This window comes from Pseudophryne corroboree, chromosome 5 (assembly GCF_028390025.1).
Source record: "Pseudophryne corroboree isolate aPseCor3 chromosome 5, aPseCor3.hap2, whole genome shotgun sequence".
In the NCBI taxonomy this organism is placed as follows: Eukaryota; Metazoa; Chordata; class Amphibia; order Anura; family Myobatrachidae; genus Pseudophryne; species Pseudophryne corroboree.
The window spans coordinates 109,365,431-109,381,021 of record NC_086448.1 but is presented as its reverse complement, the minus strand read 5'-3'; the positions used below and the strand labels follow the sequence as shown (position 1 = coordinate 109,381,021).

The 15,591-nt window shown below is 45.2% G+C and overlaps 1 protein-coding gene across 4 annotated transcripts in view; it reads right to left on the bottom strand.

The window, feature by feature from the left end:
* Window positions 1-15,591, bottom strand: part of PLXDC2 (plexin domain containing 2) — a 1,323,386-nt gene that overhangs the window by 712,703 nt on the left and 595,092 nt on the right. The window lies entirely within an intron of this gene.

Genomic DNA, 15,591 nt, shown 5'->3' with positions numbered 1-15,591 from the left:
ATGTACAGTAATCTTTGCAATCCAAATCTGAAATTTAGATTTAAAATATGAATTCTGAACCACAGGAAGATTCAAACTATGAATCAGTTTGGATTGGATCTCCACGGGGGATCCAGACTGGGTTTTGGTTCTGTTTGGATACACAAAATCTGGGTGGATTGTATTTCTAGAGAACTGAACTGCACATCTCTACTAATAACTGACACTCACTTATGTCTTACTACCTCACTGTTTGATTTTTACCTTTGCACTGTCTGTCCGAGCCTTTTTATATTGTATTGATTGTGTGTATTATAGTAATTTCCCTGCATAGCATTACAGAGGCTTGCTGGCACCATATAAACAGAAGATAATAATAATCTGCAAAAAGATGCATTTTGAAGACGCATTTAGAGAATTGCATGAAGTAGTTAGGTCTCATTTTGACCAATTTACCATATTTATTTCTATCACTACACTTATTTATTTATTTTGTAATTAAAAAGATATAAAGTATTTAATGTTTATTAACAATTTAAGAAAAAATATCTCTGTCACCGAGGATCTTGGGTCTTGTTGAAGTCTAATTTAAAATTTTGTGTAACATATGTTGCTTGTGCAATAGGAAAGGTTCTTGGGGATCCCTGCCCATTACTAGGGTGCAAGGGGGCCTCAAACCATTTAAAAACCCATCAGGCTCAGAAGCTCCACAATTTTCTCAGCACACGCTGATAGCCTCTGCGAGGGCAGGAGAGTCCGATTTTGATGGTTGCTCTCCAAACCAAGGAAACCCTATCGCCATAGGTTGTTTCCAGCAAAGGACTGTTAGCACAGGCAGCTACATTAAAATAAATGTCATACAGGAAAGCTCTAGATGAAAAAAAAATAAGAATTTACTTACCGATAATTCTATTTCTCATAGTCCGTAGTGGATGCTGGGAACTCCGAAAGGACCATGGGGGGACAGCGGCTCCGCAGGAGACTGGGCACAAAAGTAAAAGCTTTAGGACTACCTGGTGTGCACTGGCTCCTCCCCCTATGACCCTCCTCCAAGCCTCAGTTAGGATACTGTGCCCGGACGAGCGTACACAATAAGGAAGGATTTTGAATCCCGGGTAAGACTCATACCAGCCACACCAATCACACCGTACAACTTGTGATCTGAACCCAGTTAACAGCATGATAACAGAGGAGCCTCTGAAAAGATGGCTCACAACAATAATAACCCGATTTTTGTAACAATAACTATGTACAAGTATTGCAGACAATCCGCACTTGGGATGGGCGCCCAGCATCCACTACGGACTATGAGAAATAGAATTATCGGTAAGTAAATTCTTATTTTCTCCGACGTCCTAGTGGATGCTGGGAACTCCGAAAGGACCATGGGGATTATACCAAAGCTCCCAAACGGGCGGGAGAGTGCGGATGACTCTGCAGCACCGAATGAGAGAACTCCAGGTCCTCTTCAGCCAGGGTATCAAATTTGTAGAATTTAGCAAACGTGTTTGCCCCTGACCAAGTAGCTGCTCGGCAAAGTTGTAAAGCCGAGACCCCTCGGGCAGCCGCCCAAGATGAGCCCACTTTCCGTGTGGAATGGGCTTTTACAGGTTTTGGCTGTGGCAGGCCTGCCACAGAATGTGCAAGCTGAATTGTACTACAAATCCAACGAGCAATAGTCTGCTTAGAAGCAGGAGCACCCAGCTTGTTGGGTGCATACAGGATAAACAGCGAGTCAGATTTTCTGACTCCAGCCGTCCTGGAAACATATATTTTCAGGGCCCTGACTACGTCCAGCAACTTGGAATCCTCCAAGTCCCTAGTAGCCGCAGGTACCACAATAGGCTGGTTTAAGTGAAACGCTGAAACCACCTTAGGGAGAAATTGAGGACGAGTCCTCAATTCTGCCCTGTCCGTATGAAAAATTAGGTAAGGGCTTTTATAGGATAAAGCCGCCAATTCTGAGACACGCCTGGCTGAAGCCAGGGCTAACAGCATTACCACTTTCCATGTGAGATATTTTAAGTCCACAGTGGTGAGTGGTTCAAACCAATGTGATTTTAGGAACCCCAAAACTACATTGAGATCCCAAGGTGCCACTGGAGGCACAAAAGGAGGCTGTATATGCAGTACCCCCTTGACAAACGTCTGAACTTCAGGAACTGAAGCTAGTTCTTTCTGGAAGAAAATCGACAGGGCCGAAATTTGAACCTTAATGGACCCTAATTTTAGGCCCATAGACAGTCCTGTTTGCAGGAAATGCAGGAAACGACCCAGTTGAAATTCCTCTGTAGGGGCCTTCCTGGCCTCACACCACGCAACATATTTACGCCAAATACGGTGATAATGTTGCACAGTTACATCCTTCCTGGCTTTGATCAGGGTAGGGATGACTTCATCCGGAATGCCTTTTTCCTTCAGGATCCGGCGTTCAACCGCCATGCCGTCAAACGCAGCCGCGGTAAGTCTTGGAACAGACAGGGTCCCTGCTGGAGCAGGTCCTTTCTTAGAGGTAGAGGCCACGGGTCCTCCGTGAGCATCTCTTGAAGTTCCGGGTACCAAGTCCTTCTTGGCCAATCCGGAGCCACGAGTATAGTCCTTACTCCTCTCCTTCTTATGATTCTCAGTACCTTGGGTATGAGAGGCAGAGGAGGGAACACATACACTGACTGGTACACCCACGGTGTTACCAGAGCGTCCACAGCTATTGCCTGAGGGTCCCTTGCCCTGGCGCAATATCTGTCCAGTTTTTTGTTGAGGCGGGACGCCATCATGTCCACCTTTGGTTTTTCCCAACGGTTCACAATCATGTGGAAGACTTCTGGGTGAAGTCCCCACTCCCCCGGGTGGAGGTCGTGTCTGCTGAGGAAGTCTGCTTCCCAGCTGTCCACTCCCGGAATGAACACTGCTGACAGTGCTATCACATGATTTTCCGCCCAGCGAAGAATCCTTGCAACTTCCGTCATTGCCCTCCTGCTTCTTGTGCCGCCCTGTCTGTTTACATGGGCGACTGCCGTGATGTTGTCCGACTGGATCAACACCGGCTGACCCTGAAGCAGAGGCCTTGCCTGACTTAGGGCATTGTAAATGGCCCTTAGTTCCAGGATATTTATGTGAAGTGACGTTTCCATGCTTGACCACAAGCCCTGGAAATTTTTTCCCTGTGTGACTGCTCCCCAGCCTCTCAGGCTGGCATCCGTGGTCACCAGGACCCAGTCCTGAATGCCGAATCTGCGGCCCTCTAGAAGATGAGCACTCTGCAACCACCACAGGAGAGACACCCTTGTCCTTGGAGACAGGGTTATCCGCTGATGCATTTGAAGATGCGATCCGGACCATTTGTCCAGCAGATCCCACTGAAAAGTTCTTGCGTGGAATCTGCCGAATGGAATCGCTTCGTAAGAAGCCACCATTTTTCCCAGGACCCTTGTGCATTGATGCACTGACACTTGGCCTGGTTTTAGGAGGTTCCTGACTAGGTCGGATAACTCCCTGGCTTTCTCCTCCGGGAGAAACACCTTTTTCTGGACTGTGTCCAGAATCATCCCTAGGAACAGCAGACGTGTCGTCGGAATCAGCTGCGATTTTGGAATATTTAGAATCCACCCGTGCTGTCGTAGTACTACTTGAGATAGTGCTACTCCGACCTCTAACTGTTCCCTGGACCTTGCCCTTATCAGGAGATCGTCCAAGTAAGGGATAATTAAGACGCCTTTTCTTCGAAGAAGAATCATCATTTCGGCCATTACCTTGGTAAAGACCCGGGGTGCCGTGGACAATCCAAACGGCAGCGTCTGAAACTGATAGTGACAGTTCTGTACCACAAACCTGAGGTACCCTTGGTGAGAAGGGCAAATTGGGACATGGAGGTAAGCATCCTTGATGTCCAGAGACACCATATAGTCCCCTTCTTCCAGGTTCGCTATCACTGCTCTGAGTGACTCCATCTTGAATTTGAACCTTTGTATGTAAGTGTTCAAGGATTTCAGATTTAAAATAGGTCTCACCGAGCCGTTCGGCTTCAGTACCACAAACAGCGTGGAATAATACCCCTTTCCCTGTTGTAGGAGGGGTACCTTGATTATCACCTGCTGGGAATACAGCTTGTGAATGGCTTCCAATACCGCCTCCCTGTCGGAGGGAGACGTTGGTAAAGCAGACTTCAGGAACCGGCGAGGGGGAGACGTCTCGAATTCCAATTTGTACCCCTGAGATACTACCTGCAGGATCCAGGGGTCCACTTGCGAGTGAGCCCACTGCGCGCTGAAATTCTTGAGACGGGCCCCCACCGTGCCTGAGTCCACTTGTAAGGCCCCAGCGTCATGCTGAGGACTTGGCAGAAGCGGGGGAGGGCTTCTGTTCCTGGGAAGAGGCTGCCTGCTGCAGTCTTTTTCCCCTTCCTCTGCCCCGGGGCAGATATGAGTGGCCTTTTGCCCGCTTGCCCTTATGGGGACGAAAGGACTGAGCCTGAAAAGACGGTGTCTTTTTCTGCTGAGAGGTGACCTGGGGTAAAAAGGTGGATTTCCCAGCCGTTGCCGTGGCTACCAGGTCCGATAGACCGACCCCAAATAACTCCTCCCCTTTATACGGCAATACTTCCATATGCCGTTTGGAATCCGCATCACCTGACCACTGTCGCGTCCATAACCCTCTTCTGGCAGAAATGGACAGCGCACTTACTCTTGATGCCAGAGTGCAAATATCCCTCTGTGCATCTCGCATATATAGAAATGCATCCTTTAAATGCTCTATAGTCAATAATATACTGTCCCTGTCCAGGGTATCAATATTTTCAGTCAGGGAATCCGACCAAGCCACCCCAGCACTGCACATCCAGGCTGAGGCGATTGCTGGTCGCAGTATAATACCAGTATGTGTGTATATACTTTTTAGGATATTTTCCAGCTTCCTATCAGCTGGTTCCTTGAGGGCGGCCGTATCAGGAGACGGTAACGCCACTTGTTTTGATAAGCGTGTGAGCGCCTTATCTACCCTAGGGGGTGTTTCCCAACGCGCCCTAACCTCTGGCGGGAAAGGGTATAATGCCAATAATTTTTTAGAAATTAGCAGTTTTTTATCGGGGGAAACCCACGCTTCATCACACACCTCATTTAATTCATCTGATTCAGGAAAAACTACGGGTAGTTTTTTCACACCCCACATAATACCCTTTTTTGTGGTACTTGTAGTATCAGAAATGTTCAAAACCTCTTTCATTGCCGTGATCATGTAACGTGTGGCCCTACTGGAAAATACGTTTGTTTCCTCACCGTCGACACTGGAGTCAGTGTCCGTGTCTGGGTCTGTGTCGACCATCTGAGGTAACGGGCGCTTTAGAGCCCCTGACGGTGTTTGAGACGCCTGTACAGGTAATAACTGATTTGCCGGCTGTCTCATGTCGTCAACAGTCTTTTGTAAAGTGCTGACGCTATCACGTAATTCCTTCCATAAGACCATCCAGTCAGGTGTCGACTCCCTAGGGGGTGACATCACTATTACAGGCAATTGCTCCGCCTCCATACCATTTTCCTCCTCATACATGTCGACACAACGTACCGACACACAGCACACACACAGGGAATGCTCTGATAGAGGACAGGACCCCACTAGCCCTTTGGGGAGACAGAGGGAGAGTTTGCCAGCACACACCAGTGACCAGAGCGCTATATATATATACAGGGATAACCTTATATAAGTGTTTTTCCCTTATATAGCTGCTGTATTGATTTATCTGCCAAATTAGTGCCCCCCCCCTCTCTTGTTTTACCCTGTTTCTGTAGTGCAGGACTGCAGGGGAGAGTCAGGGAGCTTCCCTCCAACGGAGCTGTGAGGGAAAATGGCGCCAGTGTGCTGAGGAGATAGGCTCCGCCCCCTTCTCTGCAGCCTTTCTCCCGCTTTTTTAAGGAAAAATTGGCAGGGGTTAAATGCATCCATATAGCCCAGGAGCTATATGTGATGTATTTTTTGCCATCTAAGGTGTTTTTATTGCATCTCAGGGCGCCCCCCCCCCAGCGCCCTGCACCCTCAGTGACCGGAGTGTGAAGTGTGCTGAGAGCAATGGCGCACAGCTGCGGTGCTGTGCGCTACCTTATTGAAGACAGGACGTCTTCTGCCGCCGATTTCCCGGACCTCTTCAGTCTTCTGGCTCTGTAAGGGGGCCGGCGGCGCGGCTCTGGGACCCATCCATGGCTGGGCCTGTGATCGTCCCTCTGGAGCTAATGTCCAGTAGCCTAAGAAGCCCAATCCACTCTGCACGCAGGTGAGTTCGCTTCTTCTCCCCTTAGTCCCTCGGTGCAGTGAACCTGTTGCCAGCAGGATTCACTGAAAATAAAAAACCTATACTTGAACTTTTTCACTAAGCAGCTCAGGAGAGCCACCTAGTGTGCACCCTTCTCATTCGGGCACAAAAATCTAACTGAGGCTTGGAGGAGGGTCATAGGGGGAGGAGCCAGTGCACACCAGGTAGTCCTAAAGCTTTTACTTTTGTGCCCAGTCTCCTGCGGAGCCGCTGTCCCCCCATGGTCCTTTCGGAGTTCCCAGCATCCACTAGGACGTCAGAGAAATATAGAGGCTCAAAGACCAAGTGACACTTTCAGTAGATGAACGTAATAAGCTAAATATCTTTTACATTTGCTAAGTGGTAATATAAGCATGAACACAAAATCGCTAGTTCACCAGACAAAAAGTCATATAAGTGTTCATGTTACGTGTTTCAGGTACCTCCCCTTCACCAGGCAAAACGGAACAGCACTGAATTGCACATGGTCTCCATTTTATAGGGAAAACCAGCCTAGACAGTCTGATTCTAGGGATGGTTACATATTTAGGGTAGCATTGAACTGGCCTTTTTATTATTAATATGGCACAATGCAGAATCTGTGACTTGAGCAGAGGCAGAGCCGTAACTAGACTTTTTGGTGCCCTGTGCCAGAAAGATAACTGGTGCCCCCACCCCCATTTTATTATTGAACACTGCAAGAAAATGATTGGGACCCAAATCCTCCTTATATACCACATTCATGCACTCAATCTAAGAGTTTGCTGCCATTTAGCCACAATACCTCTCATTAAATAACACATTTTAATATACTGCCACACCCAGGACTCAAACCCACAACCTGCTTCATCCCAGTCAAACACTCCACCCACCGAGCCACTTGATCCCACATCAAAACGATGAAATTTCTAACTATATGAAGCTTCCTGTACCCCGTAAAAAAAATAACCAGCACCATAATTGAGCAGATCCATGCAATGTGCAGCCACACATCCAATCCCTTGCAGCAACACACTACATAGCTCTGCCCAGCCGCAACACTGATCACCCCTTCACAAAGTACAAGGTAAGCTTCATAAAGTTAAGACTCTCCAGCTTGGAATTCTCTAGCTTTCTATGCACTGGCAGATAGCTCAATGTCCGGGCACATCAGCATCCCAAAATGTGATAAAGGATAGTGCGACTGAACAACAAAGAGCTATCAAGTCCATGAATGCTGTATAGGTATTAGCGACAAAAGGGGTGGGGGTAGGAGACAGGGGCGATCAGGAGATGCTGTGCTTCAAAAAGGGGGGAAGCTGCAAGTCAAAGTAATAAGATAATTCATCATTGACAAGTGCTGCCAACAGCGCTATGTACAGAGCACACTCCACACACACCTAGTTACGGCCCTGAGCAGAGGTAACTGTTAATCACCTGCAATTTTCTGCTATTCTCTCCTGCATGTTTTTTCTGTAATACCCCATTCACACTGCACAAATGGTATCGATCCGGTATTTCGACATGGATCGCTGTGCAGTGTGAAAGGGTCACTGACGAATTCCTGTGTTGCCTGACCCGGTAATTCAACCCAGGAATAAAGAAGGGTTATTACAGGATCAGGCGCAGTGTGAACAGGTTACCAGGGTCGATGCGACCCGGTACCCATTCACAGCACAGGGAGAGGCGGCGCGGAGATGATCTCATCTCCAGTACCACCTCCGCACCCGCCCCTGCGGTCCTCACCCATGCCAGGTCAGGAAGCATGTTCTCAAGGTCCAATGCTGGGTTGTACCTGGGAAGGAACCATATCCAATTCCCGGTTGCGACCCGGCAATTGCAATCTGAATGGGGTATTAGTGACTGACAGTTACCTACTCTCAGAACACATATGCTGCTGATTCACTAATATAAATTTAAGTATATTAATAATTTATTATGGCTAGCATGTCACTCAAGGTAAACTGCGATTTTCAAAGTGGCCTCATATATTTACAATTATTCATGCTGTTAGCCAGAATATTTTACATAAAACTTGGTGTGATAAACAATACATTACGGAAATCATACTGGATGAAGGAAGCATTATTCCTCAGCATTTCTACATCTGTATCCTAATACTTTTATCAATATCATCTAAATCATTTCCCTACCCTACTTTCCCGATGATACTGTGGCTGGCTTTTTATGAGTTTATTACAAGCAATGAAACTTTTCGTTCTGTCTAATGCAGGTGTGAAGGTAATTTCAGATCTCAAATATCTCTAAAGGAAGCTATTAATTTAATTTCAATATTTTCATGAGATACTGCCAAGTAATGTCATTCCATTTAAAGCCATTCAGTAATTACCTTCTTGTCATCATCATTAATGTACATAAAGGCTGTGAAATTGCGTCAGATCTTGGCTAATTTATATGAACCCTGTGAATAAGTTGATGAAAATCTAGCAGGCAAACCAGTGTAAGTAAGTTCCTCTCTTGGGTCCCTTTTCTTGCCTTGTAGTTCAGCTATCTTGGGAAGGTGACAGCTATAGATGATATCCTTCCATATATAAAGTGTTAAGGTGCATACACACAGAACGATTATACCCACGATGTGGGTGTTCCTGCTCCAGGCTGCACTGCCAGGGTCAACCTTAGTTCCGATGCGTCCGCAATCATGAGGTGGCCTCACACATGCTAGGTGGCCTTGCCCTGTACTGGGTGGCCCCCAGCATGTTAGGAGATGAACGTAGATCTGACTGGATATGCAGCGATCTGTGTTCATCTCTGAATTACCCCCACAGTCCTAAGATATTTTTTTTTAGGGGAAATCACCTCCCCTTTTAATTCTGGTTGAAAGACACGCTTTATTTAACAAACAGTTGTCCTTGCAAATAAACATCTGATAAAGGGGTAGAAGAAAAGGGGCCTTCTAGGTGTAGTAGTATTAGAAATGATAAGTGAGCACATCTGTAAACACATAGGTGATTTTGTACTATATGCTTTGGAAATATACTGTAAAGTAGGCCTATCTGTGTATTTCTATCATGCCATTCTGGTAGCCGTGGTCATTAACAGATTAGAACCACAATATCTCCAGATACAATGAGAGAGAAGCAGCAAACATAATGGAATACATTCCAGAAAATAATTTATTACATACAACATAAAGTGATATTCTATTCAGCATACATCAAAAAATTCATTCAAGCATTTGAAGGGGGAATATGTTTCAAAGCTTGTAAAGAGATAAAGTGGAGAGAGATAAAGTACCCACCGATCAGTACCTGTTATTTTTCAAATATGACCTGTAAACCGAGTTAGGAGTAGATTGGTTAGTACTTTAGCTCTCTCCATTTTATCTCTCTACACGTTTTGATACATATGCGGCTGCCCCCTGGTGATACATGGGTAAACACAGTTTAATTTGTCCAAAGTGCCAGACCCAATGCATTCCATTCTGTCTATCCAGACTTCTTCAGGGGGGTCTGTTATGTTTGTGCTCGTCCATAGAGGCATCAGCCCTGCACTGTCTGGCAGAAATGTAGGCCCTCTTGCAAACTGAGGTGCACCGTTGGTCTAAAGCTACATTTGTGCACAGACATTCCAAGCCAGACATTTAGTGAGACTTACTGTACATACACTACTTAAGAAGCATTTGCACACATCCCATTGCTCAGGAGGTGAGTGGGTGGCTGTTGGCCCAGACCCTTATCCATGGCCTGTCAGGGGGCCAATGCCTGCTATGGAGGTGAACCATCACATTAAGATGGCATAGCTACACCTCAGTAATCACAAACAAAGCCCCAATATCCACAATGGTTTTACACTGTGCTTAGCAGGAGGTGAGATTCAGGCTTGTACGGGGTGTTTCTGTAGGACCATCCTTATTTATTACTTTAGATGCGCACAGATTCCCACAATGCAATAGGTTTTACAGCCCAGTATTGCCAAATGGATAAAGACATAGAAGTAAAATATCACTTGTACATCCAGCCTGGCACTTTCTGCATGTTTACAACAGTGAACCCCTTGTTCTTACTGTAAGGACAAAGTACCTGAGAACGGCTATCTTATGATCCTGTCCACATACACTCAGACAAGAATCTTTTTCTGCAGTTAGATCTTCATGGCGCCGACACCTTCATAAGCACCGACAGTGAATATTAACCACACTTTCACTCTACTATTTAAGAGGCTACACTTGCTAGTTACTGTAGGTATACATTCTTTGTAAGAGTAACAGAACCAGATACAGTGTTATGGCACTTGTTACGGAAGACATTTAAAAGGGAGCACCATACTGTACTTTTGTTTTTTTAATTCACGTCCCTAACTGAGAAAAAAGAATTTAGCGTTATTGCAACGTTTATAGTATTCTACCTTTTTTTCCTGTGGAACTCCTGGGAAAGCAGGCCTACCTCCCAGTTCATGCTGTACCTTGTGAAATGGGCTTGACCTTAATGACACAGACTGGAACGCTATGCCCTGCCGCCCCTATGTGAGCACCCAGCACAGCATGGGCAGGGCCACTGAGTGATGATGGAAATTACATCATTACACAGCTTTGGGGGTTGCCTCATTGCGTTCCCCGCAGTTGCCCCTTGGACCTCCCATGGAGGACATCTTTGCATAAAAGTTAGGGATCATTGATCCTTATGCACACAAGAATTTAGGAATCACTGATTATTGGGTGGGTCTAGGAGGGGTGGTCACCACCCATCGTGATGCACCATACCTGCCCCTCCCCCACAAACCTCTCTTGGTGCCCCTGACTACAGAACACTGTAATGATGATGATGCCGGAAATGCCTTTGTAGCATTCCTGATATTAATTGTGTGCAATAGTATGAATAGAGTAATCACAATGACTGTGTGATTCAAGGGGAGATTTATCAAATCATCCAAAGAATCAAATGGAGATATTGCAATTAGCTTCCAATCAGATTCTAGCTATCAAATACCTAGTACAGTTTATAAAATGATAGCTAGAATCTGATTAGTTGCTATGGGTCACACATCCACCTGTTCTCTCCAGAAGGTTTTATCAGTGATAATTAGGTCTCCATGGGGTAGATTTACTAACGCTTCTGAAAATGAAAAGTCTATTTTAGAAGCTTAATAAGCAGCAGACATGTGGTCTGCTCTCCCTGGATGCACTGCTGTTAACAACTTGTATGCATTAGCATATCTATAATGGGTGCAAGGTTTCAGGTGCACATATAATTACATGCACCTCTCTGGAGTTTTGCACATGCCAGTAGAGAGTCACCAGGAACATGGTGTTCCAGGAGACCTGCCTACTGTATGTGCAGTACACTCTGATACAATGACAGTGTCTATGGCACCGCAGAGGGGAGGGGGCCTGCACATGGGCCCTCGCCAGTGGTGCAATCAGGGGGTTTCTGAGTACCTAGAACCCCCCCCCCCCCCCCCACGATTGAACAAGTTGTTTTTTTTAACTCCCCCCGCTGTCCCACAGTCCGTGGTTAGATCCCTGCCCCCTCTCAACTGTATGCAGTAAAGCCAAAATTACGTGTTTGTCACACAATCGAATCATACTGTATTGGCCCCATCCCCTCCCCACCAAACCACGGATTGTGGCAGTTTGCAGTGTGTGTGTGTGTGTGTGTGTGTGTGTGTGTGTGTGTGTGTGTGTGTGTGTGTGTGTGTGTGTGTGTGTGTGTGTATGTATATGTATGTATGTGTCTATGTCTATGTGTATATATTTTATTTATATATCTATGCGGGTGCATAGAAGGAACCCTACACCCTACGAATTCTGCGTTTGCTCTTGCCCTCCTCTGTTAAACCACCCCAGCTTATATTAACAAGCCCTTAAAGAGAAAATGGTCACCTTGTTTTATTTTAAAAAAAAGGACACTGAAATCATAATAAAATGTAAGCAGATTATCTCGTTGGGAATTGGAGGATTTGCATTTGCATAACATGGGGGAGATTCAAATGTTTGAAAAGTCAGTTGGTGTCTGTTTTTTCCTATCTAATAGACAGGACACCCAACCGACTTTTCAAACATTTGAATCTCCCCCCATGACTCTATATCGCCTTAAATGACAATATTTCAGTATTTCCAGTAAACGATCCCATAAATACACATTTAAACAATATGTTTCATACGGTACATTTGAAGCATATTCAATCACTTTTTTGTGCTATAATATTAGCAGAGAACTGGATTACCTTCTTTTACAACTGACAAGCAACCAGGCTCTATGACTGGTGGGGAGCTAAGAGACCAGTTCACCTGCATAATGTTTTAGAAACTGTATGAGATCTATACACTGATTTACTTGGTAATTGCAGAGCCAGTTTGATAGACTGAAGTTCATTGACAAGGCCAGCGCAGATTTCCTAGAACTGGCTGTCAGGCTGGCTGATATCTTATTCACCCACACACTGAAATCTATGCATGAAAACAGAGTAACAGAGACAAGAATCTCAGCATGTTCAACCTCTTTCACATGTTGATTAAAAATGCACATGTAGCCTAACTTTTCACTGTTCTAAAAATACACATAATAATGCATGAATGGTTTAAGGTAAAACATTGCAGCAATATCTGGAACGGCAACAGACAAATCCTGTTTTAAAAAGGTTGCATTTTCAAAAACATACATTTGACATTGCATTGCATTGTCAGATGTGTATTAGGCATAATGGGCTGCCCAAAGTCAGAAGAACAGTAGCAGTTATGTCAGGTTTAAGGGGGTTATTCAGATCTGATCTCTAGGAAGTGAATTTTGCAGTCCTGTGTTCAGAAAGTCGCCGCCTACAGGGGGAGTGTATTTTTACTGTGCAAGTGTGCAAACACATGTGTACCAGAGCTGCACAAACTAATTTTGTGCAGTCTCTGCGCAGCCCAGGACTTATTCCGCCACTGCTATCAGTTCAGCCTGTCCGGGACCATAGTTGACATCAGACACCCTCCCTTCCAATGATTGGACACGCCTGCGTTTTTCCAGACGCTCCTTGAAAAAGGTCAGTTGCCTCCCACAAACGCCCTCTTCCTGTCAATCTTCTTGTGAATGCCCGTGCGAATGGATCCTTTCCACAAACCCGTCGCTGACCAGCAATCCTCGTTGCTGTGGTGTGTCGCACCTGCGCATTGCGGTACTTACAGATGCGCAGTTCGGATCTGATTGCCCGCCGGGCAAAAACGCACAGCAGCGATCAAGTCTGAATTACCCCGTCAGTCCCGCAATCATCAGATACACTTACATCCAATTTCTGGCTTTGATAGGAAAATACACATTTGCAATTTGTTTGGAATATAATGAAAAATGAAGCCTGAAATTCTGTACAACTCTCGTGTTGTTGTACAAATAAAATACAGCCTCAAAATGATACAATATATGCACATAAACATGTATCAGCTATAGAGGTGAATCTGCCAATCAGAGGCAGCAAGTTAGGCCTGGCTTCCATCATGATGATAATCATCAGTGTTTATTTGTACCTGCTCTCAGGTATCTGCAACTGATACGGCGGCTGACAGGCATCTATACATCTCTCAGATTTATACACATTTATGAGAACAAGCCAATACTGTCTTCATTATACATTAGGGTAAGTGTCCATATTTCAGTTAGTATTAATGCAATATTTTTCTGTAAGCCTATAAGTCATACCTACTTTGCTGCCCCCTCCTCCGGGAGGAGGCAGCGTTGTAGGTGCATGGGGGCGTGGCCGGCAGCAGATTGGGCGTTCCAGGGGTGTGTCCAACAGGGTAGTGGACAGTCCGGGGGCGTGGCATCATGATCACTTCATCGTGGCTCAGCCCCCCACTATGCAGTGCAGAGAAAAGAGGCGCTGTATAGCAGGGGGCGGAGCTACGATGACGCGATTCAGCGCGAATCGCGTCATCGGACCCCCTCGGACTGCCCACTTGTTCTCTGCTGCGGGCGGCCGAGGAGGGTCGTGGAGGGGCAGCACGGAAAGCAGGAGGCTTGCCCACCTTTCCGGGATGCCAGGAGGGCCACGCGATTTTCGGGAGCCTCCCGGCCATTCCGGGAGGGTAGGCAAGTATGCTATAAGTAGCAGTGTGTAAATAGTATTCAGAATGTGAGTCCTGAACTAGAACTGAGCACAAACTCCAGATTATAAATCTAAGTATATAATAAACAGGTAAAAGAGCAAGGAAGATGCACTGGATAGGCTAAAAGTGGTAATACAAAGCTCCTCTTTGTGCAACATAATGCACCAGGGATAGACTGGCCATAGGTCACACCAGTAGTGTTTCTGGGAGATCAGTGGCATATCTGGCGTTATAGGGCTGCTTGAGATATACCTTTGAACTTTATGCCTCTGGTAAAAAGCAAAGTTCTGAAAAGGCGCAAAATCCATATCAATTAATCAGAAGTCTGCTGTCAAGTAAAGTATATTTGCTATGTAAATGACAGAAGTTGATTGGTCGCTATGGGATGCTGCTTTTTGTTAAACAATTGGGTCTACTTTATTAAATTGCACATTTCAATATATATATATATAAGGAATAGGGTTATCAGCGATCAATGGTGTCATGAGATGAAGTCTTATGGATGAAATGCGTTGGGTTTCCCTCATTGATCTCCTGCATCACAGATAAGATATACTTCCAGACTCTTTTATACACTGTTATTACTCTTTTTTCTTTTTGTGTCTTAGAATATTTGGAACATTATTTTAACATACAGTATATCTCTTTCATTAACCATTTTTTATATACTTTGCCTTAAATAAAGTGTCTATGTTAAATTTTATATTGACTATCTGATCCTTTTTAGAAAATCTGGTTTTAACCTAATATTACTAATATTACATGACACCATTGGTCGCTGACACCCCTATTCCTTCTTTCCTATGTTACCTCTTACAGCAATTTACCATTGCTGTTTACTTAGGGGATAGCTGACACCCTTATATATTAGTGAGGGTCTATAACCTAGATTAACAGATTTCGTGGCCAAGGGACACATCACAGGTGGTGCTGCACTTTCACAATTTACTATATATATACTTTGTCAGAGATTACCAGCCCACACATAGATAGATATTTGGTACGTGTCTGCTTTTAATCACATGTATTGTATGTGTTTGTTGGAATAAATACTTTTAAGAACTATGGAGCACCACCTATCCAGTGTCGGACAGGTGCATGAAGGGCCCACCAGGGGAACCCAGCAATAGGGGTCCATGGTTAGTGGTGTGGCCAGTCTCTAGAAGGGGTGTGGCCAGCCACCACATTGGTTTACCATTAGAGAGTGCGTAGACTGAGCACCTTGATAAATGTGTTTGTGTGTGTGTGTGTGTGTGTGTGTGTGTGTGTGTGTGTGTGTGTGTATATATATATATATATATATATATACTGCTAGTGC